The following is a 26397-nucleotide window of genomic DNA, read 5'->3' as shown; positions in this document are numbered from 1 at the left end:
CTACAATAACTTCACTCATGTTAGCATTGGAGTTTCACCCTTTGAGGCAATATATGGTTAGAAGGTGCCCTTACCCACACTCATTTTCAATGAGAGAATCTATCCTCATGGGAAATAATAATTGGAAAGAATATAGACCTTTCTTCCAGTAGTGTAAGATGAATCTTAAGAAAGCCCAAGACCAGATGAAGATATTGTAGCATGTCCCCGTGTCCACTTGTAGGACACCTCTTAGCAGCCCATCGGGAAGAGAGTCTAGAAAGCGCTGCCTTGCACTCACAAGGAATGTCATAGGGTTTGTGATCAAGGTCTTCCCAAGTCTGCCACAAAGCGGAAGTAACCAGCCGTTCCCACTTAGGACCGACCTGAATCAGGGTTTTCCTAATAGTCAAGTTTCTAGGAAGTAGCTAGCATCGAGCCCTAGACGAATCACTTTGTGCAAAAACATTAGGGTCGAAGTGGATTTGTACTGCACTTGGTTCAAGGATAACGGGAAACGAGAGGGATGCAAAGCTCGACCAGCATAAATCGAGACTCTAACTCTATTGATTCTAGGTCATCGCTACTTCGCTATCAATTCCTTCGAGAAAAGTTCATGGCTAATCGGGACCACCCTTCCTTAGGATGGACCCAGAGTCACATCCACCGCACTTTCCTCAGGTTGCTCAGTTATCTAATTACCTACACATTTAGTTTGACATGCAAAAACAACTTCCTTAATTAACCAACTAAACACTGGTTCCTTCACGTAACTTAGGCACTGACATAGAAAAACAATGTCAAGCAAGTTCCTTTTTCAACATTTGATCTTTATTTATCATAGTCTTTGAAATACATCAAATAACTTGCTCGAAGGCTATCCCAGCAATCCTCAGGATTACTACTCCAAGCTTCGCCCGTTGACTAGTATGCAGGCCTCGAGATCCCATCTCGAGTCACGTCGGCCTCTTGTGCAGGATCCGAAGGCAAGGAATTTATGGACAGAGCCTCCCTTGGCACCCAAGCATCCTCCTGCTCCAAGTAGCACCCACAGAGAGACCTCTTGCGGCAGGTTCGGTCCATGTACCCGGGATGGCTAACAACCCCCTTGGATAGGGTCACACAGATAGTCGAAGGCAACTGAAATTGCCTCTCCCTCTAGGCTTTTAACCTGAAGCATTAGTTGTTTTTCTTGAATTAGTTCCTTGAGCAAAGAAGTACAAATAGTGCACCTAAGTGTACAATCACGAGCATTCCAGTGGTCGTTCGTACAGCAACTGCTAAGGTGTGATTCCTTTTTCCCGAATACTCCCAGCATTCGATCCTGGATCATTCGTGACTTGGCAAGATCCCAAAGGTTTAGCAAGCTTGGTTGCTTGTTTACCCTTTTTCCTTGGGTTAGGGTTTATACCCTGTTGACCCCAAATTGTCACTACCTTAGGTTTCCTTATACTATAGTCAAATAGATCCTGGACAACCTCGTCGTCCTAACTTGGTTGGTCAATTTGCTTCTTGGCAATTCACCACTGCCCTAAGCTTGAAAATTTAGCTCCCAAGAGGGAGTGTTGTAGTAGGGCAACTACTCAATTCTTAGAGAAACTAATTTGTAATTAGAACTCACCAATCTTGGTCTAAAGTGTAGCAGTACTATCTTGTGATTTAGTCGCAAGAGCATATGACCTTGTAGGCTTGTTGCATGAGATAGGTGTCAGTACCTAACTTGAGGGATTATATCTCTCATCATACGGTATTTCTTGATCAAGAATACCTTTGATCAAGATATAGGGTTTGGGAGTCCCATTGACCCAATCCAAAACCCTAATCATACTAGGCTACTAAATGATTTGGCCCTAGGGTCCCTAAATTCCTTGCGAAAGTCTAGCTTTAGTCATTTGATCCTTAGGGTGAGAACCCTAGATCATTCTTGCATGGGCGTTTAGATAACCCTAACATTCGTGAATGCGGGTTGAACTTTTAAGATCAAAAATATTAAATCGGCATCCTAAGTGCGATACTAAGCAGAATTTTAACATAACTTAACCTAACCTAGCACATTGAGGTGATCATCGTACGCTAACTATTCACGCCTTTATGAATCTCATGTGAGTTACTCAATTACGTGCGATTTACTTAATTGATCTAACTATCTTACAAATAAAGATGATCCTTCCTTTAGAGATGCAAATACTTCCCTCTAAAATTTGCAAGAACTTTCCTTAAAAGATGAAAGTAACTGCAAGATGCATGCGATGTATCATTCCATGCGAATATGCAATTTCAAGACCATAGGCCTTTTGCCTTTATGCAACTATAGGATCTACAATGATCTTTCTTTTTCTTGCCCTATACGATATTGATTGACATTCAAAACTATTTCTTATAAACCCTACGTTTATGCATCGAATTCAAAGCTTTTGTATTTTTAATGAAGATGCATCCTTTCCCAATTGCAAATTTTTGATAAAAGAACTCTATGTATGGATGCATCATTCTTTCATGACCAAATGCCAATGAATACATCATTGATTTAATCCTTCCTTTATCACTTAACTCAATCTAAAGTGTAACTATCGTTGCATGCGAATTGCATACTATATGTTTTTTTTTTGTCAAAGTTCATAATCATTTTCCTTTCATTGCAACTATTTAGTAATCATTAAATGACATTCTATAATCATCCTATATATGAGTCACAACCAGGTATTTATTACATAAGTGCATAATGTGCTATATGCCCTATCCTTTGCATGATGCAACAAGGACGCCTTTGCACAATTGCATCTTTTATCTTATGCATCATATGTTCAAAAATGCGACTACCCTTGACCATGGAAGTGCAAGCAATGCAAGTACCTTGTCATGCAGCTGAACTTTTTAAATCGAAACAAATATATAATTTTTCCAATGCATTTAAGTTTCTCTATGTGAATTAAAATATGTTTTATGCATCCTTTCCATGCAAAGATATTTTTCGGAACCTGGGCATTTAGTATCAGGGCGTTGTCCATTCTCGTGCTTGGGGTGGAAGCTCCCGCGTATGCTCCTGTCGATTTTTGCTTAGGAGCCATTGACGAAATTAATATAGACTCAGCGTCTCTCCCTTGGCTCCCTTATGAGTTATGAATTACTAGCAGCCTGAAATCTCCTTCGCAGCACAGGAATTAAGCCTTGTAGAACACGATTTAGGAATCCCAGAAGCCATGGGTGAACTTGGTCTAGAGGAGCTTCAATAGAAGCTTCTTCAAGCTTCTGATTTTTCTGAGATGATGTGAGGATGATGACGAATGGGATAATGATGGTGAGGATGATGATGATGAATCGTGTGAGGAAGAGGAAGATGATGGCGACGGCAATAGCCTGGCGGTGATGGCGGCAATTTGGCGGTGTGGGTAGCAGAGCTGACAGTGCTTGCGGCAGCTCGACGGCATGGCGGCAAGCCCAAATGATGCTCCCCTTCAAGTTTGGGAGGGGGGGTCATATAAGGTGGAGGTGGGGGGGTTGTGGGGGTGGCCACATAGGTGGTAGTCGCATGCTCTCCTCCCTATGCCCCTCCATAAGCTCATACACACTCTCTCTCTCCCCGCCATGCAACGGGTAAAGGAGAGGGAGTTTATAAAAAAAATTTGCAATTATTCATTATCCTTTTTCTTGGGGGGGAGTTCCTACGGTGGTTTGCGGTTTTGTGAGCCGCGGTTTCATATGCACAACGTGGGGGATGGTATTGTTAATACACGAGGATGGAGCGCTTAGGCTAGAGTTTATTGTTGCGGGAGATTACTTCAAATTGCTTTTGTGTAGGATCTAGGGTCTTATAATATTTTGTTGTAGAAATATTACATTTTCTCCCCCTTAGAGGAATCAAGATGTCCTCATCTCGAGAAGATCTGGGGGTATTGTTGGGTGAGAATACGTTCATCCATCTAGGTGGCATCCTCTTCGGGATAATCTTTCCACTCGATGAGGTATTCTCTCAAGGTCCTAGATCTCAATTGCCTCTCCCTAACATCTAGGATTGTGTTAGGTCGTAGCTCAAGGACTCCTTGGCTAGGCATTACAATTTGTCGATCATCAAGCACATGACTAGGGTTAGGCACATACTTTTTCAATAGGCTGACATGGAGTACATTATGAACTTTTAGGTTTTCAGGGAGTTGAAGTTTGTAAGCATTAGGCCCTAGGCACTTGAGAATCTTGTAGGGTCCACAATACCTTGGACTTAGCTTTTTGCACTCACCCAAGTATAGGGAACTCTTCTTGGGACGTACGCGAATGAAGACCATATCACCTTCAACAAAGGATCTGTCTTGCCATTTCAAGTCCACATAAGCCTTCTGTCTGTCCTTGGTGGCTTGGATGTCTTGTCTTATTGATTTGATTTGATCGTCCATGTCTTCCAGTATCTGCTTTGAAGCTTCAACCCTTAATGTTGGATCCGAAAAGCTCAAAGGAGTACGAAAATCATGCCCATACAATGCTTGAAAAGGGGTCATCTGAATGCTTTGTTGGTAAGAAGCATTGTAGGCAAACTCAACCAGTGGAAAATATTGAATCCACTTTTTGGGTTCGCGACAGCAGTGTGCCCTAAGCATATCTTCAATGACTTGGTTGACTCATTCCGTTTGACCACTAGTTTGGGGATGGTAAGCTATACTGAAACAGAGTTGAGTCCCCATGGCCTCAAAGATAGCCCTCCAAAAGTGTGATGTGAAGAGGGAGTCACGATCACTAATGATTCTTTTGGGTAACCCATGCAGTTTGAATATTTTCTTGATGAATAACCTTGCGATGTCTGAGGCTTTATAGTTTGTCTTGACAGGGATAAGATGTGCAACCTTGGTGAGTATGTCTACCACGACCATAATAGAGTTGTATCCTCCCTAAACCTGGGGTAGGCCAACAACAAAGTCCATACTAATGAATTCTCATTTCATTTGGGAAATGTCAAGTGGTTGCAATTTCCCTGGCATTTTGACATGTTCGGCCTTAATGCGTTGACAAGACAAACATTCCGTGACATATTTGAGAACGTCACCTTTGAGCCTATCCCAATAATAGCTCTTCCTAACTGCATTAAGGGTCTTGGCATAGCCAAGATGTCCTAAGAAAGGGGAGTCATGGGCTTCCCAAAGTATCTTCTGCTTGAGTGATTGGCTTGCCAGGATACATAATCTTGTCCTAAAGTAGACAAGTCCACTATTGATAGAGAATTCTTGATACTTCGTTTCTAGCTTTGGGTCTTGATCTTTGATGGGGATCTCCCTAAGCAATTTCTGATAGGTTGGGTCATGACATGCCTCTTCTCTAGCTAGCTCAAGAATTGGGTTGTTTGGCATGGATATCTTTGTGGCTAGAGATCTTGCTATTGATGGATCTTACTAAATCAGAGAATTTAGAAATGCCTTGTGATGACTGAGTGCATCGACAACTACATTCTCCTTTCCAGGCCGGTATTTGATTTCAAAATCATATTCTTCTAGTACTTTGATCCATCAACGTTGCCTCATATTGAGCTCATTCTAGGTGAATATCCATTTAAGATTCTTGTGATCCATCACTAAGGCAAATTTGTTACCCAGCAAGTAGTGTCTCCAAAGTTTGAGAGCATGGATGACAACCAACAGCTCCAGATCGTGGGTAGCATAATTCCTTTCATGGCTCTTCAGTTTCCTTGAAGAGTATGCTACGGGATGACCTTCTTGTATAAGCACACATCCTAAGGCAAGTGCGCTGGCATTAGTTATCAGTTCAAACTCCTTACTAAGATCATGAAGTTTCAGGATGGGTGTTGATACCAAGCTTTGCTTTATTTTGTCAAAGCTGGCATGTTCAGCATGTGACCATACAATTGATACTTGCTTCTTTAATAGATTAGTCAGAGGCGTTGCAATCAAAGCATAGTTTTTGATAAAGACCCTCTACCATCCTGTCAATCCAAGAAAACTACATATTTCTTTGACAGAAGTTGGTATTGGCCATTCCAGAATGTCCTTGACCTTGGCCGGATCCACTTAAATTCCTTCCGCTAATACAATGAATCCCAAATATTCAATCTGTCGCTTGAAAAATACACACTTCTTCTTCTTGGCATAAAGCTTGTGTGCTCTCATTGTTTCAAGAACAATGCGAAGCTAGGGTTCATGATCTTTTTCTTGCATGGAGTAGACTAGGGTATCGTCAAAGAAGACGAGTATGAAGTCATCAAGATAGGGCCTAAAGATATCTTGCATTAACCTATTGAAGGTAGCAGGAACATTTGTCAGCCCGAATGACATGACTAGGAATTCAAAGTGTCCATACCTTGTGTGCTGAATGTGATCTTCAGGATATCTTCTTCCTTGATCCTTATCTGATAATATCCAGACCTGAGATCTATCTTAGAGAAGATCTTTGCACCTTGAAGATGGCCAAGAAGTTCATCTATTCTTGAGATGGGGTATTTGTTTTTAATGGTCGATTGATTCAACCCTCTATAGTCAATGCATAGCCGAAGCATTCCATCTTTCTTCTTCTAGAATAGCACTGGAGCTCCCCATGGCAAACTGCTAGGACGGATGTAGCCTTGGTCTAAGAGTTGCTTGAGTTGCTCCTTCAGTTCAATAGCTTCCGAGATGGACATCCTATATGGTCTCTTTGCGACTAGTGCAGCTCCTGGCGCCAGTTTGATTTCATGATCGACTTCCCTTTGAGGAGGAAGTTCTGTCAGCTCTTCAAGAAATACGTCCGCGTATTCCCTTAACCATAAAGGTTCTTCCCCAGATTCCTGATTCTGATCTAGCTTATTTTGTTTAATTAGATAGACAGGTAGCCTCTTTCTAACTCCTTTTATTATCCGTGTTTTTTGGCTTACCAGCCTCTCCTTGAGGTCTAACTAGTTCCCCTTCAAAATTTCGGAAGGAGACTTGGCCCTTACCATAGTGTATGTGGGCATCATTGGGTATTAGCCAATCCATTCCGATCAAACATTTGTGGACACCTAGGTTCATTACCTTGAATCTGACCGAAGTCGACCTTCCACCCAGTAGGAATTTTACCTTAGCAGTTTGCCTAGTACAAGAGACCTCTCGACCATTTGCTAATTCCACAAGTAAGGTAGGTGCATCTATTGTGGATATTTCTAATCTTTTTGCACAGACTGGTGAAATGAAGGAATGTGTATTGCCACAATTAATCAAGGTTTTGAAGCTTTTACCTTGATAATCCGATGGAGTTTGAATCACCGAGAATTGGTGATTCGGGCCTTTCTTGTGAAGAGCAGCATGAACCGTTGCCCTCTCAATGTCAGCTTCCATGGATGGATCTTCTTCATCACCCAGCTCCTTGTTGACAACACTGGAGGTTCTCCCTCTGGCCATGACGGTGGCTCCTTGGCCATGGATGGCTCCTTGGAATGGCCCTTGGCATTGTCCTCTGCTAAGCTTGGAACACTGCCTTTTGAAGTGTCCAGGCTCGTTGCAATGGAAGCAACGGAGATTGCGGCCATTATCTTGTGTAGGAACGAAGTTGTTGACAGTGTTGGCCCTAGCTTTCTTCCTTTGTCCCTGATTTTGGCCCTGTGCTCTCTTAGCCTGAGACCTATACATTCCCTTATTCTGATCCCTGTAAGACCAAGTCCTATTGTTCCTTGGCTTGGTCGGCACCTCCTATATTATTAGTGCAGCTCGAATGAGTGCATCTTGTAGGTCCATTGGGCGCATTGATTCAAAGCGGGCGTTTATGGGTGGATTTAGCCCAGCACAAAACTTTGACACCTATTGTGTCATATCCATTTGTGGCGCGTATTTTAAGAGAGAGACGAACTTTGAATAATATGCGGCAAGGGATAGTCCAAGCTGCTTCAGTTCACAGAATTCATTCATCTTCTGTGTGCGGTAGGCAGGTGGCAGATACCTCCCTCGCACAGCTTTTTTAAGCTTCTCCCAAGTGACTGTCCCTTCCGAGATCCCTTGGTCTCTGCACCATTGTTTCCACCAAAGTCTTGCTTCGCCGATAAGCTTCAATTTGGCGAGCATAGCTTGGTTAGCGGGTGCATTTCCTGTTGCCTCAAAATAGTCCTCCATGGACTCGATCCAGACCTCAACGTCAGTTTGGACAGTCCTTCCCTTACCATCGAATTCAGGTGGCTTGATTTGTTTGAGAAGGAACTTCTTCTCTTGAATTACAGATGTACTTAGTGTAGGGGTCAGACTAGGAATCATCACTTGGGGTTGCGCCTGGATAATAAGATCCTTTATGTTAAAACTTACCAAACGTTTCTCACATTACATTAATATGCCCAGTACAACTTTTAGCCAAGTGACCTAATCACTTAACTCCTATACCAACACTTACAGCCATGCCAGACAGTGATAAAAATCTTTATTCATTCATGAGGGCATATCCCTTTTGGATACATTTATTTTGGGAAAGTAGAACAAGCTGATTGGCACATCAATTTGGGGAAAATAGGATTGTGTTACATTCGGTTACGGGGACTGAGTAATAATATGGAGAGGGGTCATGGATTTTCAGGAATTGATAGGTCAGAGGAAGCTTGGGGTATCCCTTCCTTTGATACCCGTTCTTCTCATAATGTCCTAGCAGAGATCACTCGAGTCACTTCTTCGTACACATACTTGTTCTGCTTGACTTTTCGACATCCGACATGTACGGTTGCATTTGCGTGAGCATCAACAAAGATGAACAGCTTCATGATCTTTAAATCCTCCATCCACTTGATTCTCTTCAAGTTGGTCTGAAGGTAGGTAAGTCGGTGGACTACTATGTAATATATTCTTGATTCACCCGTCCATCTCCGTTCCACGTATAGGGGTGAAGGATTGTAGATGCGATCTAGAATATTCATCATGCCTAGCCTCCCTCGATAATCCGAAGCACGCATTGCAATCATAAACATAACCTGGAATACCAAGAAATTGTTCCATGCTTCGCGACTCTGCAGCCCAACATCCATAAGTAAGTAAGGGAATGTTCATAACGGCAACATTGCTCTACTTTCCCCCATTAAGTTCCCTTGTAAATATTAGATCCCGTTGGTTCGCTCTAATACCAATTGTAACGTGTCCCCCTATCCACTTGTAGGACACGTCTTAGCAGCCCATCGGGAAGAGAGTCTAGAAAGCACCACGGGGCACTCACAAGGAATGTCACAAGGTTTGTGATCAAGGTCTTCCCGAGTTTGCCACGAAGCGGAAGTAACCGGCCGTTCCCACTTAGGACCGACCTAAATCAAGGTTTTCCTAATACTCAAGTTTCTAGGAAGTAGCTAACGTCGAGCCCTAGACGAATCACTTTGTGCAGAAACATTAGGGTCGAAGCGAATTTGTACTGCACTTGGTTCAAGGAGAATGGGAAACGAGAGGGATGGAAAGCTCGACCTCTCTGCCCGTAAGGCATAGTCCCATTCCGTTCCCTTAAAACAACATAAATCGGGACTCTAACTCTATTGATTCTAGGTCATCGCTACTTCGCTATCAATTCCTTCGAGAAAAGTTCCTGGCTAATCGGGACCACCCTTCCTTAGGACAGACCCAGAGTCACGTCCACTGCACTTTCCCCAGGTTGCTTGGTTATCTAATTACCTATCACATTTAGTTTAACATGCAAAAATAGCTTCCTTAATTAACCAATTAAACACTGGTTCCTTCACATAACTTAGGCACTGACATAGAAAAACGATGTCAAACAAGTTCCTTTTTCAACATTTGATCTTTATTTATCATAGTCTTTGAAATACATCAAATATCCTACTCGAAGACTATCACAGCAATCCTTAGGATTGCTACTCCAAGCTCCGCCTGTTGACTAGTATGCGGGCCTCGAGATCCCATCTCCAGTCACGTTGGCCTCTTGTGCAGGATTCAAAGGCAGGAAATTTACAGCCAGAGCCTCCCCTGGCACGCAAGCGTCCTCCTGTACCAATCAGCACCCATCGAGAGACCTCTCGTGGCTGGTTCAGTTCACGTACTTGGCTTGGCTAACAACCCCCTTGGATAGGGTTAGGAAGATAGTCGGAGGTAACTCAAAATGCCTCTCCCTCCAGGCTTTTAACCTGAAGCATTAGTTGTTTTTCTTGAATTAGTTCCTTGAGCAAAGAAGTACAAATAGTGCATTTAAGTGTACAATCATGAGCATTCCAGTGGTTGTTTGTACGGCCAATTGCTAAGGTGTGATTCCTTTTCCCCGAATACTCCCAGCATTCGATCCTGGATCATTCACGACTTGGCAATATCCCAAAGGTTTAGCAAGCTGGGTTGCTTGCTTACCCTTTTTCCTTGGGTTAGGGTTTATACCCTGCTGACCCCAAATTGTCACTACCTTAGGTTTCCTTGTATTATAGTCAAATAGATCCTGGAAAACCCTGTCATCCTAACTTGGTTGGTCAATTTGCTTCTTGGCAATTCACCAATGCCCTAAGCTTGACAATTCAGCTCCCAAGAGGGAGTGTTGTAGTAGGGCAACTACTCAATTCTTAGAGAAAATAATTTGTAATTAGAACTCGCCAATCTTGGTCTAAAGTGTAGCAGTACTATCTTGTGATTTAGTCGCAAGAGCATATGACCTTCCAGGCTTGTTGCACGAGATAGGTGTTAGTACCTAACTTGAGGGATTATATCTCTCATCATACAGTATTTCTTGATCAAGAATACCTTTGATCAAGATATAGGGTTTGGGAGTCCCATTGACCCAATCCAAAACCCTAATCCTACTAGGCTGTTAAATGATTTGGCCCTAGGGTCCCTAAATTCCTTGCGAAAGTCTAGCTTTTGGTCATGTGATCCTTAGGGTGAGAACCCTAGATCATTCTTGCACGGGCGTTTAGATAACCTTAACATTTCATGAATGTGGGTTGAACTTTTAAGATCAAAAATATTAAATCGGCATCCTAAGTGCGATACTAAGCAGAATTTTAACATAACTTAACCTAACCTAGCACATTGAGGTGATCGTCGTACGGTAACTATTCACGCCTTTATGAATCTCATGTGAGTTACTCAATTACATGAGATTTACTTAATTGATCTAACTATCTTACGAATAAAGATGATCCTTCCTTTAGAGATACAAATACTTCCCTCTAAAATTTGCAAGAACTTTCCTTAAAAGATGAAAGTAACTGCAAGATGCATGAGATGTATCATCCCATGAGAATATGCAATTTCAAGACCATAGGCCTTTTGCCTTTATGCAACTATAGGATCTACAATGATATTTCTTTTCCTTGCCCTATACGATATTGATTGACATTCAAAACTATTTCTTATAAACCCTACGTTTATGCATCGAATTCAAAGCTTTTGTATTTTAATGAAGATGCATCCTTTCCCAATTGCAAATTTTTGATAAAAGAACTCTATGCATGGATGCATCATTCTTTCATGACCAAATGCCAATGAATACATCATTGATTTAATCCTTCCTTTATCACTTAACTCAACCTAAAGTGTAACTATCATTGCATGTGAATTGCATACTATATGTTTTTTTTTTTGTCAAAGTTCATAATCCTTTTCCTTTCATTGCAACTATTTAGTCATCATTAAATGACCTTCTACAATCATCCTATATATGAGTCACAACCAGGTGTTTATTACATAAGTGCATCATGTGCTATATGCTCTATCCTTTGCGTGATGCAACAAGGACGCCTTTGCATAATTGCATCTTTTATCTTATGCATCATATGTTCAAAAATGCGACTACCCTTGACCATGGAAGTGCAACCAATGCAAGTACCTCGTCATGCAACTAAACTTTTTAAATCGAAACAAGTATATAAAATTTTCAATGCATTTTTCTCTATGTGAATTAAAACATGTTTTATGCATCCTTCCCATGCGAAGATATTTTTCGGAACCTAGGCATTTAGTATTGGGGCGTTGTCCACTCTCGTGCTTGGGGTGGAAGCTCCCGCATGTGCTCCTGTCGATTTTTGCTTAGGAGCCATTAACGAAATTAATATCGACTCAGAAACTCTCCCTTGGCTCCCTTACGAGTTCCAAATTACTAGCAGCCCAGAATCTCCTTCGCAGCGTAGGAATTAAGCCCTGCAGACGACGATCTAGGAATCCTAGAAGCCGCGCGTGAACTTGGTCTAGAGGAGCTTCAATAGAAGCTTCTGATTTTTCTGAGATGACGTGAGGATGATGACGAGTGGGATAATGATGGTGAGGATGATGATGATGAATCGTGTGAGGAAGAGGAAGATGATGGCAACGACAGCAGCCTGGCGGTGATGGCGGCAATTTGGCGGCGTGGGCAGCACAGCTGACACCGCTGGCGGCAGCTCGACGGCATGGCGGCAGGCCCAGATGATGCTCCCCTTCAAGTTTGGGAGGTGGGGTCATATAAGGGGGAGGTGGGAAGGGGGGGTGTGGGGGTGGCCACACAGGTGGCAGTCGCATGCTCTCCTCCCCATGCCCCTCCATAAGCTCATACACACACTCTCTCTCCCCGCCATGCAACGGGTGAAGGAGAGGGAGTTTATTAAAAAAATTGCAATTATTCATTATCATTTTTCTTGGGGGGAGTTCCTACGATGGTTTGCGGTTTTGTGAGCCATGGTTTCATATGCACAACGCGGGAGATGATATTGTTAATACACAAGGATGGAGCACTTAGGCCAGAGTTTCTTGTTGCGGGAGATTACTTCAAATTGCTTTTGCGTGGGATCTAGGGTCTTATAATATTTTTTTGTAGAAATATTATAGATATATACATATGAGAAGAGGTAGCCCTTAGATTTGCAAATGAGAATTAGTTTTGCTGAAGGTGCCAAGTCTTGGTATTCTACTTTGAAGGATGGATCTAGTAACAAGCTTGCTCACAGATTTTATGGACCATATAGGATCTTGAAGCGCATTGGAGACTTGGCATATAGATTGGAACTACCCTCTTCCAATAAGATTCATAATGTATTCCATGTTAGTTAGCTCAAGCCTTTCTATGGTGCTCCTGTTGAGATTGTTGATGAACTGCCACCTATTGATGAAGAAGGTCTTGTTCAGTACATCCCTAAGGCTATTGTAGGTCAGTGTGAGAAGAAGCTTTACTCTTACTCTATCATTGAATATTTAAGTAAATGGAGAGATTTTCCACCTAAGGAAGCTTCTTGGAGGCTGATTCTATACTCTATGAGTTTCCTTACCTACGGGACACATTGGTGGTGGTTGAAGCATATTGACTATGGAGCTAGTTATGGTGCAGAAGACGTGGTTGTGACAAAAAAATATTTTAGAACAGTTTTCATTCTATCCAATTTTTAGAATTATGCCATCTCCACAGGGTCAAAACACTCTTCAAGAGCTATGTTTTAACATGTGGCATGCTTCATTTGGATACTTCTACCAGAAGTCATGGCAGATATGGTTGGGCAGGTTCTATTCTTACAACAAGTTGTCTACTTCATTTTGAGTCCATCATTTGAAGATTTTAAGACTCCAAATACTTTTGAAGCACTCCTGATCATGTTTGTAGCTGAGGCTTACTTTCATTCCTTCATTTCAGTCCATATGTTATTACTCTTTCATTCATTTCTCTACTTGTATAGCTAAAAACAAAGTAGTACTCTGTTCCATCCATCCTTTTCTAACTTTTATAAGTTTTTTTAAAAGGGAAAAAAACCTTTGGGACAAGATGGATTGTATGTCGTTGGGAAGAATAGATATTTAGTGTAGAAATAATAGTAATACCACATCACACTAACATAGATACATAAGGGAGAGACATATACATTGTGCTTTGCTAACAATTCCTACATTGCAAGGCAAGCAACTTCCTTTAGTGCAATAATGCAAGAGAAAGCACCTACCTACAACTCCCACCACAAACCACATAGTGAATCACAAGGCTCTATCTCACCAACAAGAGAAAAACACATGACCAATTTGAAGTTACTGAGGAAGCAATGATATCAACAACACATATCAATTTTGAAGGCACTCAAAAGTGCAATGAAACACACTGTATTGCCATCCCAAAGCCCCCATTTCAGTGGGGTGCTTCATGAAATCTATAAATAAACAATGGCACATGTTTGCTCTTAGTTTCTTACATGATGAGGCAAACAAGGATTTTGTTAGGGAGTTCTTCCAAGTCAATTATATCCTTCCTATCCGTGCACACCATGTTATTATCATGCCTAGGGATATGAACTTCCTTAGACTATTATGTTTTAGATATGATAAAGCTCTTGTATCAAACGAGTTGACATGCAAGAGGATTCAATCAAAGCGTTATGTATGGTGGCTTGCTACATTTGAATTTCCTAAGGAAATATTTGAGGTGCATAAGTATTCCAAACATCATTAATAACCAAGAACGTGGTATGGTGAACACTTATTTGAATGGAACCTTGTAGGAAACTTGAAGACTCTAAAATGCATATGTGAAATATCCAATGGTGCAAATGCAAGATTTCCATGCCTACACTACTTAACAAAGAGTGAATGGATGGAAAGAAAAAACTAGTAAATAGTAATAAATGCTACACCAATGCACGATAAAGAAGATCCCACATGGAAGCATATCTTCAACATTCCATTGGTCATGTTTATATTTGTTCCTTTTATGCTTTGGTTAGGATTATGGGGACAATTGTGTGTGAAAATATTTTCTTTGCTTACAAAATGCAACCGGAGAAGAAAGCCATTGCAACATGCAAGAATGTGGAGTGAGTGCTATTACAGATTGGGCTACATAAACATCAACTAATGATTGAAAAGGATAAGAAAAAATCTAAAAGATCTTGTAGCTTGCCAAGAAATCTTGCTTTGGAGGAGCAGAGGCTAGAAGTTTCTTTCAGGACTTGTAGATAAGGAAGGGAATGTTATAATTTGCATGCTACAAGACTACAATGGGTGGAAAGAATTGTGTGATATGGTTCTTGATTAAAGTAATGGAAGAAAAACAAGGCTAGAAAAAGCCAAGGTTTGGACTTCTCTCAATAAATTTTCTAACTTTCTCTAAAAGATAGATCTGAGGATGAAGATAGGAAAAACTTTATTGAGGATGTATTGAGTTTCTACAAAAACACGGTGCATGCATGGGGTAAAAGTCTCACACATATTACGTGGTATATACTAAGTCAAACTTTTTAGAAGGATAAGAGTTATATAACTTATTTTGAGTATTTTTATTCATGTGTGACCTATGTCTTTGTAGCATATCCCTAAAGTTCTTGGACTATACTTTGCAAAAAAGGTAAGCATCAAAGTTTAGTCCACATAAGGGATGAAAATTTCACATTATACAGCACACATTGCACACTGAACAAAAATCGGTCCTAGTGGAGAGTTGAATGGCAGTAATTCAATGATCCAATGCTAAAGATAACCATGCTAAGTGGCTAGAAACAAGACTTTGAGAAGGCAAAAAAATGAGTGGGTGAAAGTATATATAGGTGGTCTAGCTTTAGTGCTAAAAAGTTAAAAATTTATGGGCTTAAAAAGTGGATAGTTTAGGCATTTGACATATTATGAATTGTGGTCACTCAAAATACAAGTTTTTTAAAAAGGCTTATATTTTAAATGTGTATGAAAAGAAAGGCCAATATGTTTAATAAATACTTCAAGTACATATGCCATAATGAGTGCAAATATCTCTAATAAGTTACACACACACACACACACACACTCTCTCTCTCTCTCTCTCTCTCTCTCTCTCTCTCTCTCTCTCTCTCTCTCTCTCTCTCTCTCTCTCTCTCTCTCTCTCTTTGTGTCTCTCCTTAATAAGTGGTATGATCTTTCAATATTCTCACTGTTATAAGATCCGAGATACACGTTCGACCTTCTTATATACTTACAAGATATATGTTGAATATTATGCTGGCGCAAAGAGAGAACAGATGAAAGAAAAGAAAGATGTAGAGAGAGAGAGAGAGAGAGAGAGAGAGAGAGAGAGATTGACAACACACTTGGGACTGGAAGATGGGCCAGTCTCCCTCCCTCCTTGTGGAGTTATATTATTAACAAAGAGCAAGCTCCTCTGTTACACATAAACCAGGTTCTTAACTTGTAGATCTTGGGAACAAGATCACGATTCCTTGCACGGTATACAACTAGTTAACACTTGCACAACTTGGAAGTTGGCACCTTTTAATCCTTCTTGAGTCTCTCCTTCTCTCTTACACGATATGTGTAGGGCTCTCCTCTTGGAGCTTGATTTCAACAGAGCTTCTGCAGCACTTGTACCTTCTCTCTTACACAATATGTGTAGGGATCTCCTCTTGAAGCTTGATTTCAATAGAGCTTCCACAACACACTTCTCCTCTTGGATGCATGCAAAGTAATGCTTCCTTCACCACCTCCACACCCAAGAAGAGTCTCCCTTTTTATAGGCTCTAAGAGCTTCTCTTCTTGGAGAGAGACTTGAGTGCCAAGATTAGAAAGGTTGATCTTCATGCAAGATGTGGTTGTTCTAGGACCTACTCTACAACACAAATTTTGAAATATCTCTTTGTACATTACTCGGATGGAAAAAGTCCAACACAAAAGTTGTAGATCGACTTTCTATCGCAAGATATTTTAAAAATGGATTCACCATGTCTATTTTAAGAAAAGTAACTTTTTAAACTCTACTCTTAACTTATGGTCCATGCAACCACCTTGAGCCATAAATAAGGAGAGTTCATTAGATTGCCTTGGGCCTCAACCTTAAGATTGACTTCCCACAAAAGCTCGCGCCATCTTAGACCTTAGAAAGAGAAAATCGCTTCTCTCCTCACTTCTAAAGGATCATGTCTCTTGTCTTTCTTAGTGAGAGAATTACCTCTCTCATTTTTCTTACTGAAATAATTACTTCTCTTCTTAATTCATTAAGAGAGAAAAGACCTTAAACCTTGACTTGTAAGGGAGAGGATGACCCCAAATGAATGCAATGCTCATTACACACAAGTAAACATTCCCAAGTGTCCCCAGATGCACACATAACTACATATACACAATGCTAATGCACTTCATGTTCTTAGAACTAAATCCATCTTCATTTAGGTGCAACTCCTTGGTTCTTGTGTACACTCTTACACTTGGTAGACACTTCCTTCCCCCTTCATAACTTGTATTGTCTATACTAGATATCCCCGTTGTAGTGCTCTAATCACCCCATTAAGTGATGCACTAGGAATATTGGTCTCTAAATGGTCTCATGGCCATGCTAGATCATCATCAACACTTAAAGAAAAGTGAGTCATTAGTTTATTGATATAAATTTACTAAATAGAGAACGTGTAACAAGCAATCAATTTACACACACACACACACACACACACACACACACACACACACATCACCATTTATTAGAGCCAAAATTCTCTCTCTCTCTCTCTCTCTCTCTCTCTCAGCCAAAGCAACCCAATTTTAAGTAGGAGGTTGTCTCCTTTGCTCTATTTCGTGAGTGTTTTGGTTCCATGGTTGTGTAAAGCATGCAACTAGTATATGTATTGCTACATATATGTTCGAAGGTTTTGCATCACGTAGATTATGTGGACAAATGTATGTCTATAGAAATCATCATTTAGGCTATGAAAGGGTTGTTCTATAGTAATGTGTCAAGAGTATATAATAAATATCTATAAATATATATATTTTTTGTTATAAATATAACAAAGGTTGTCCAAATACAAGGTAAAATATTGATTATAAAAGCAGTCTAATCCAAGCGCTCTAATGTTATTGGTAAGTGGTAAAACACTAGTTTGAATTGATAGTACATGATACTACATTATGATGCTAAGATTGCTTTTAGGCCACTTTTAACGAGAAAATGAAGTACCATATAAAATACCACTTTTTACTAGTGTTTGATAGCTTAGTAGTAGTAAAATACCACTTTGTACTAGTGTTCTATAGCTTAGTAGTAGTAAAATACCACAGTCTAAACATTAAGAACCACACATGTGTTTTATTTTCAAATACACCTTAGATAAGCCAATGTTTTTAAAGCCTCTTTTTTGGGTTTAGGAGTAAGTCTTCTCAAGACAATACTAATTACACATTGTGAGTTGATAAGTGCAAGTATAAAAAACTCCATATTGGCTAGGATAGATGCGTCACTCCTCCCACTTTTGATCCCATGGATCAGGAGTAGGATCCTTACCACCTAATCAATATGCTCTTACCATGGTTATACCAATGGGAAGCCACCCTAGACTCCTTGCAATATACAAAGAGCATTCCCGTTGACAATCCCAAGGATCATTTGTCTACTATCATAAGACAATTAATGGAATATACTACGACACATGGATATCTTGTAATATAGTTCTATTAAGCTCTTTACATGTTTCTGCACTATTCCATGTTCATTGACATCTAAATTTTTAGAATTACTTTTGGATGGTTCCACACCACTTTTGAGTTGTTTGATGGCACTTTACAAGAGGTTATTGATTTTTTCCACTTTGAAGTGATATGTCACCACTTTTCAATGGTGCAACATTAATTCTAGATAGTATTGCATAACACAAATGTCGTATCATTGTACCCCTTTTGACCAATTTTCAATTATGAAAAAGAAAATTTTAGTGGTGCAAAACCACTTTTCAATGAATCAGAACTACTTCTTTGTGATTTAGCACCACCCTTTATTGGTGCAAAACCAGTTTTCAATAGTTCAGTATAAATCTTAGATGGTGCAACATGATTAGTTATTAGACTCAATCTACCATATCAATGTATCACTTTTGACCACTTTTCAGTGATTTAACACTTCTCATTGATTCAACACCACCCTTTAGTGATACTCCACTTTTCAATGGTTCCACACAAATATTAGATGGTGAACATCATGTTATTTAACAAAATTTTACAAAGTCAAGAATTTTTAGTGGTCCATCGAATGATGAAGAACTATAATGACCTAGCACAAATCTTGGATGGGATAACACCATTAGTTGTTTATCCAAATATTGCAAAATCAAGAGTAAGTTATAGGCTTTAAGGTGTGGTTCACTAAATGTTACGAATTCATTTTTCAATGGTGTAGAACTAGTTGCCTTTTAGTGACTAAGCATTATTTTTTACTGGTATAAAATCACTTTTTAATGGTTCACCACAAATCTTAAATAGATAATGCAAGTCCATTAGTTATTAAATTAGATGTTGCAAAGTAGGATTAGTTTTAGACTTTCAAGTTGAGAGTAAGATCCATAATTGATGCATAACTACTTTTTAGTAATCCAACACAAATCTTGGATGGAGCAATTACATTAGTTGTTAAATTGAATGTTGTAAAGTCAAGAGTAAGTTTAGGCTTTAAAGTTGAGAGTATATATAGATGTGATCCTAGTGGTGCAAAACCACTTTTCAGTAGTGTCGTCATCATAACCGGGGATTAATCTATTTAAACATATGTTTTAGGCTTTAAAATTGTGAGTACTTTTTTTAAAATATCTAATTCAATGAATGTTGTTGTGCATCATTTTAATGTGGTGATGTACCATTTCAAAGTGGTAAAATAGGATAGCAAAATTTTATTAAGATAAACAAGTCAAACAATGTTTTTAATCTTAAAGACTTGCATAGCAAGCTTTTGTGTATTATCTCATGGTTTCTAAAACACAAACTCAACTTACAATTCAAATGGCATGTTGTTAATATTATATAGGTACATGATCTTTTGTAATAGTCCCATTCAAATATTATTAAATACCTATTCCATTTCTACGTACCCTCCCCATACAATTCATATCTCAACATGACAAATTTTTTTCCCTCAACTACAGACGAATGCTTGGCCCGTCAAATTTCCTTTTCCCAAATCTCAAGCAAATTTTGTGGCTCATATTGACTTTACATGACCTTCCTTCCCCTCATAACAGCAAATGATGTAATTGAGGAAGAAATGAATAATATAAAGTTTAAACCTTATAAAGAATATTAAGTGAAAGTAATAGGAGGGGGTGGCCTATTCAGGCTGCCATCATATACTGATCCCCCCTTTGATTAATAATTCTTAAAAAAAAACTTTAATTGACTTATTACCCCCCCACCTCTCTAACCCACTGCCCCACCCTTCCGGCCCCTACATCAATCATTTGATGATCCCCCAATTCTAATATTATTATTGTTGTTGTTGTCATTGTCACTGTCGTCGTCGTCGTTGTTGTTAACACACTCTCTCCCCCCTTCCCCAGTTTATCAACTAACTAGCACTCCCTCTCTCTTGCCATTTTTCAATTTTTAATTAATAAATTAATAAAATTATGTTAGTATTCCCCTTTTGCACTCTGTCAGTTTGCCACTTTCTCCTATTTTTTGTTCACACACACACACACACACACACACACACACACACACATTTAATAAAAAACAATCTCTCTCTCTCTCTCTCTCTCTCTCTCTCTCTCTCTCTCTCTCTCTCTCTCTCTCTCTCTCTCTCTCTCTCTCTCTCTCTCTCTCTCTCTCTCTCTCTCTCTCTCTCTCTCTCTCTCCCTCTCCCTCCCTCCCTCCCTCCCTCCCTCCCTCCCTCCCTCCCTCTCTCTCTCTCTCTCTCTCTCTCTCTCTCTCTCTCTCTCTCTCTCTCTCTCTCTCTCTCTCATTTTATCCCCTTTTTTATTTTTTTAGAACAAAAAAATGAGAAAAGAAGAGAGTATAACACTAACTCTGCCCCTCCCCTTGATATTTTTTTGGAGACAAAAATGTGAGTTTAACATCGACTCTTCTCCTCTCTTGTGATAGAAAATAATAATAATTGTACTCCCCCCCCTTTTGACTGACATGTCAATCTCTCCTCTCCCCAATTTTTGGGAATAAAGAATTGGAAATTCAAACAACTCTTCCTCTCTCCCATGGATTTAAAAATCCACAAATTTTCCTTGTGCCAATACATCCACCCTAAAAATATCAAGATATTTATCTACACATGGAAATTCTTGGTTAACACAAAAATTAAAACAATTTCTAGTCATATGAGATATCAATCCTCCCGTAAAAATCTTCTTTCCCCCTTGCCACCATAGGACACCTCAAAATCCCCTATCACAAAACTATTATATCCCTTCCTCTTCCCCCTTCAACTAAAATAGAAGGAAAAATGTGAAGAGTATCACATGAGAGACAAGCAATGACAAAACTATACCAATTAGAGAGAAGTAAATAAAATATCAAAAAGAGTTTATGAGAGTGATATATAAAAAGGGCAAAGTCAAATATTATTCCACCTCGCGCATCCCTAAGGTTAATGACCGCAACTTCTTCTCATCCATTCTCTTCTCTTATCCACCCTTTATTTTTATCTACCCATGATGCCTCCACGAAAGAAGCTTCACATGGTAGGACCATCCAATGAAGCAAGACCCTCACACATGGCCATCCCATTGAACAAAGTAGGACCTTTCCACTTGGCAGGTCCATCTTCAATGACTCTTAACATGGGAACAAGAATGACCAACTATAACAATGCATCAAATGCATGTAATTAGGTATTTTTAAATTATTATTTAGTTGTCATATTCTTGATTAGAAAAAGGAAAACAAATATACCTAAGTTATTTTAAATAATACAAGAAAATACAGCTACATCTCTAAAAATTAGTTTTCGATTCTCTTTTAGAAGATTTCTTTCGCAAATATATAATAAAAATACAGCAAAAATCATTGGACTAGTTTCAATGAATGATGACTAGAATAGATATTAGTTCTTTTTTTTTGTGAATTAATAATCAGATATATCAAATTAGTCATGGGTTGTGAATTAAAGAAAGGTTATCCATAAAGATTGTGTCAATAAATGTATTTAATCAAATAGCTGCCATATGTGGTCTTAATCATACATCCTTTCCAAGGCTTGCACGTACACAAGATATATGATTGATTTATGGTGTTAGTTGCAACCTTATGCGTGCCCTAATTTTGCATTACATCCATAATCATGAATGACCATGTCATATGGAATCCATGAGTGCAAATAGAAGTTTGCCTAATATTCACAACTAGAATCATACCTAACAAAAACAGACAAATAACAGTGTCCATCTACTAGTCAAAACAAAATTATTATTGAATCCTTACAAGCATAATTGATAAAAAGTCAAAATTATTTGCACATGACAAGGTACATACAATGGTAAAAGCATGTAACTCTATCTAATAGGATGCAATGATTTTATCTAAGAAATTGAGTATTGACATTTATGTTGGCTTATTGGGATCACTAAATTAGAAAAGTGAAGGCTTACAACAATGATATAGCTATTCTTTTTGCAATGTATAACTAAAACATACTCTAAGAAGGATTGATTAGTTACTACCTTGGGATTAAATTTGATTTGTTAAATATATAAAAAAATTATTTAAAAGTTTTATTTATGCCCAAACGACGTGTAGAATTGAGCAATTTGCGCTGCCCTAAGGGCAATAGTTGGGACTCAATTTGAGCCAGTTTTATTCCACTTATGAGCACCTAACCAACATCTAAACAAGAAGTTCCCATACAAAAGGTTTCCTCCTATTGGCAATATGAAACTAAGGGACTCCAATAAAAAAAGGGTAATTGCATAGTTGGTCCTATGATGGAGAAGAAATCTGTATGAGTATGATGTTTGGAGAATTGGGATCCCAAAAATTATGGGCTAGTTGTCACTCTAAAGAAGAGAGTTGACTTTTATACTTGGCTCTATGGGCAAAAATCTAGTGTAAACTTTACAAATATTAATACAAATGTTTTAAAAGAATCATCTTCATTGTTTTTGTGTTATTCTTTAAGAAGACGTGAAATGAACCCAATAACAAGGATAATTAAGAAATTTTCATATCGTGTTAGTATACTATGTTTAGAAAACTAAAGAAAACCATATTCAAATGGAATCATCTTTCCCCGATGGAAAACAATCGATAGATGGGTAGACTCGATAAGTTAGGTGCCTTTCAAATATGGACATTTTGGACAAGAGATGGACATGAACTTTGATGCTAACTTTTTCTAGGGTTTAGTCTTAGAAGTTGGTTAAACAGCATTTTAAGAGAATGAAGATGAGGTTTTGCCTTACAGAGGGGTAGAGTTCATCTCTCCCTCATCTCTCACTCACTACTATGAACCAAGTGTAGCGATTGACTTACTCTCAGTCTTAATAGATTACAAAGTGATCTTGATTGAGCACTAGAATATTGCTCAAGATTGTTAGGTCTTTAAAAATCTTCATGTCGATCCTCATGGATCGAGGCCAAGCACTTCACAACAAGGTAGACCTAGGGACACCTAGTCAAACAAAGTTTGATTATTCATGTGGGGTGTAGACAATGACAGCTAGAATATATATTGAATGAATACCAAGTGTTATCTTTTGAAAGAAACTGGAAAGAGATATTATTTTAGTGAGTTTGTGAAATAGTACCATGTCACATTTACTTAGATATAAAAGATATTGAGACTTGTATTTTTTAATCATTTCTTAACATAGAATCATAGTTTCTCATCTCAACTATTTCTCCAAGCTTTCATGGCTTCTCTCACATCTCTCTTATATTTCTAGTGTTTCTTCTCTCTTCTAATAATTCTTTCTCTCTCCTCTCTATGTTATACTCTTCTCTCTCTTCACTAGTTCTCTTCTTGACAAGGGGTATTGTAGCAATTGGTCTTTGATCTCATCTAGTCACATTCTAACTAAGACTTTTCCATTTAGATAATCGATCCAAGTTGCACCAATACATGTTGTATAACTCTTGAAGGGGACTACTGCAGAGACCCAAGGTCCTTCAAATGCGGAGGATAGCCTAGTCAAAGCTATTCCAAGATATGGAGGCAAAGTTGGAGGCAAGATAGACAAGATAACAAATCATCACCAAGATACATGCTATTTTCGAAGGTACGTTGGTTAAAGAAGAGGTCATATAGGAATTATTCAAGGTTAAAACTCTAGTTACTTTTTGCAAAAGGCTTTCTCTCTCTTCTTCTCACAAGCTCCCATACTACACAACCAAGAAAACTCTTTTCCTACTCAAAGGAAGAATGATCTCTCTCTCTCTCTTTCACCTTGGGGCATTCTCTAGAGTTTGCCTAACTAGTAGATAACACTTATGTCAATCATCAACATGAAGAAGATCATTAGTTCAGGCTCAAATATTGAGGCATATTTATCATTGGCCTTTGTGTCCTCTCTACTCCATTTCTAGCATCAAGCATCACATATGGATTTGTAAAGGCTTATTGATCCTTCACTACCTATTGCTCAAGGATTTATCCCTCTTTCTTCAACATTTCACTCTCACTCACACACACACACACACACTCTCTCTCTCTCTCTAACCCTAAGGTACAGTAGGGCATCCATAGACTTAGGCTTGGAGCTCTCATCTTCTTCAACATTTGTTATTCCTCGACCTTCAATACTCTTCTATAGTGGTTCTACTTCAACAATGGGACTAAGATTGCATACATTGAAGAGGACTCAATAATTCAAAGGCATTATGGAGCAACATTTTGGGAATTTCGTGCCTAGAGATCAAATTCCTCATTGGTAAAAAGCATTCATCAAAGGGGTTGAAGACTATGGAAGCTTCTCACTCGATCGCTAAGACCCGTGGACCACTTTAATGTTTCAAGTGTTTCAAGCCAAGTGCAATAGGGGAGTTTTGAGGTCTTGAAAATGCCTTTTAGGAGATAGAGGGAGTGTGCTCTAGACCAATAGGAGCAAAGCCTCCGTAACAGAAGTTCTATTTTAAAAGACACCAAAAATCATTTTACAAAGAGAGAGATATATATAAAATTACAACTTTGTGTTATCAATATCTATTTTTAGCCTCTTATATTTGTGATTATGAATTTTTTGCATTAATGCTATACAGTCCCCACCACTTTTATTTAATGATATATTTGGATTAATGATAATGATATGTTTAATCTAAATTCAAATTAATAAAGAGCTTGGCACGCATTTTTTTCCCTCCTTTCTTTTATCTCTCTCGTATTTTTCCCTCCTTTCTTGTGGTAGCTTAGTCCTCTCTCTCTCTCTCTCTCTCTCTCTCTCTCTCTCTCTCTCTCTCTCTCTCTCTCTCTCTCTCTCTCTCTCTCTCTCTCTCTCTCTTTGCCATAGATACAGAAAGGCGTCCAAGCTCCCAAATCACATCCATATCAATTTTTAATTGATTCCAAAAATATGAAAGATGGATTCTTACAATCATTAGCAAAGGCAGTTGGATTACCATGCAACATGCAAAACGTGAGAAAAGGCGAAGATATGAGAGCTTGTTCATCTCTGCTTGGAAGGGTAGAATTCGAGATTTCAAGCTTGGAGTAAATAAGAATAGAATAAAAGAGGTTCTGGTGCAACATGTGTTTATTATGCATAGAGAGCTATATTTGGAACCTGGAAGTCCAAATATTCCAATGCATAAACCAAATTGTAAGGATTTGATTCTTAAAGTCTTTCTTTTCTTGAACTTGGTTTAAGGTTTTCCATTATAACATTTGTTCATTTGTCTTGCAAATGTCTATCCCTCTAATCTTGAGGAATGGCAACTGATCGAGTCTATTGTTGATGTGATTGATGTGATGCATGGCTTGATTGGAGAAGAGGTGTACAAAGGTAGAAAGAAGATAGAGCTTGCAGAGAATGGAATATTCTTTTATGACATCCCCATACAGGGTAGCCAATGGGAATCAATATCTCCCCTTCCTTTGCCAGATTTTTCAAGCTTTGAGTAGCCTTTGCCAAGTCTAGCTATTAGTGAGGGCTATAGATGTAAAATATTTTCTGGGATACAGAGAGCATTAAAACCTAGTATCTCAAGTAGGCTAAGCAAAAGTACTTTGCTCATGCCTATTAATATATTTGTTGACTTATTTTGTAATGTTGAGATAAGAAAATCAAAGGCTATGCTTTCAGTGAAGAGACTAACATATGATCATGTTATACAATTTGTTGATGAGGGATCGGACACTAGGACAGAAGGAAAAATTATATGTAAGATAGATCAAGACTCTATACCTTGTAAATATATGATTGCTACTCAAAATTTCATCCTTAGCTTTTATTATAGTAGATGGCATTATGTTGGTGGTAGTTTGGTTGCTTTAGACCAAAATCTTGATAATTTTAGCAAAGATCCTATAGTGGATCTTGATATTTGGTACAATGAGGACATTATTGCAATCCTAAAGGTTAGATCACTATGTATGCTACATCAAGTGAGGATGGATTTACAGAATGAAGATATTGAACTACCATACTCATTTGTGTTTCAACTTAATAACAAATGAGTAAGTTTTTATATCATATTATATCCACTTAGGTGTATATTTGATTTCACTCCTTAATTAATAAACATTTGTAACATTTTTTTTTTTACAGATATCAATGAGGAGAGAGAAGAATATACAATACAAGGATATTTAAGAAAAAATCTCTTTAATATCAATATAAAATACATGTACAAATTTTTGTTAGCCATCTCCATGGCTTAAACACAAGGGCTTACAATCTAAGGC

The 26397-nt window shown here is 38.7% G+C and overlaps 1 pseudogene; it reads right to left on the bottom strand.

Annotated features, from left to right (window-relative positions):
• LOC148023453 (ran-binding protein M homolog) overlaps window positions 1–12323 on the bottom strand; it is a 67213-nt pseudogene extending 54890 nt beyond the window's left edge.
• Between the last annotated feature and the right edge of the window lie 14074 nt (window positions 12324–26397).

The sequence above is a fragment of the Lygodium microphyllum genome, chromosome 16, assembly GCF_053477565.2.
Source record: "Lygodium microphyllum isolate KBCC chromosome 16, Lygodium_microphyllum_v1.1.10, whole genome shotgun sequence".
NCBI classification, from domain to species: domain Eukaryota; kingdom Viridiplantae; phylum Streptophyta; class Polypodiopsida; order Schizaeales; family Lygodiaceae; genus Lygodium; species Lygodium microphyllum.
This window is presented reverse-complemented; position numbering and strand designations above follow the sequence as displayed.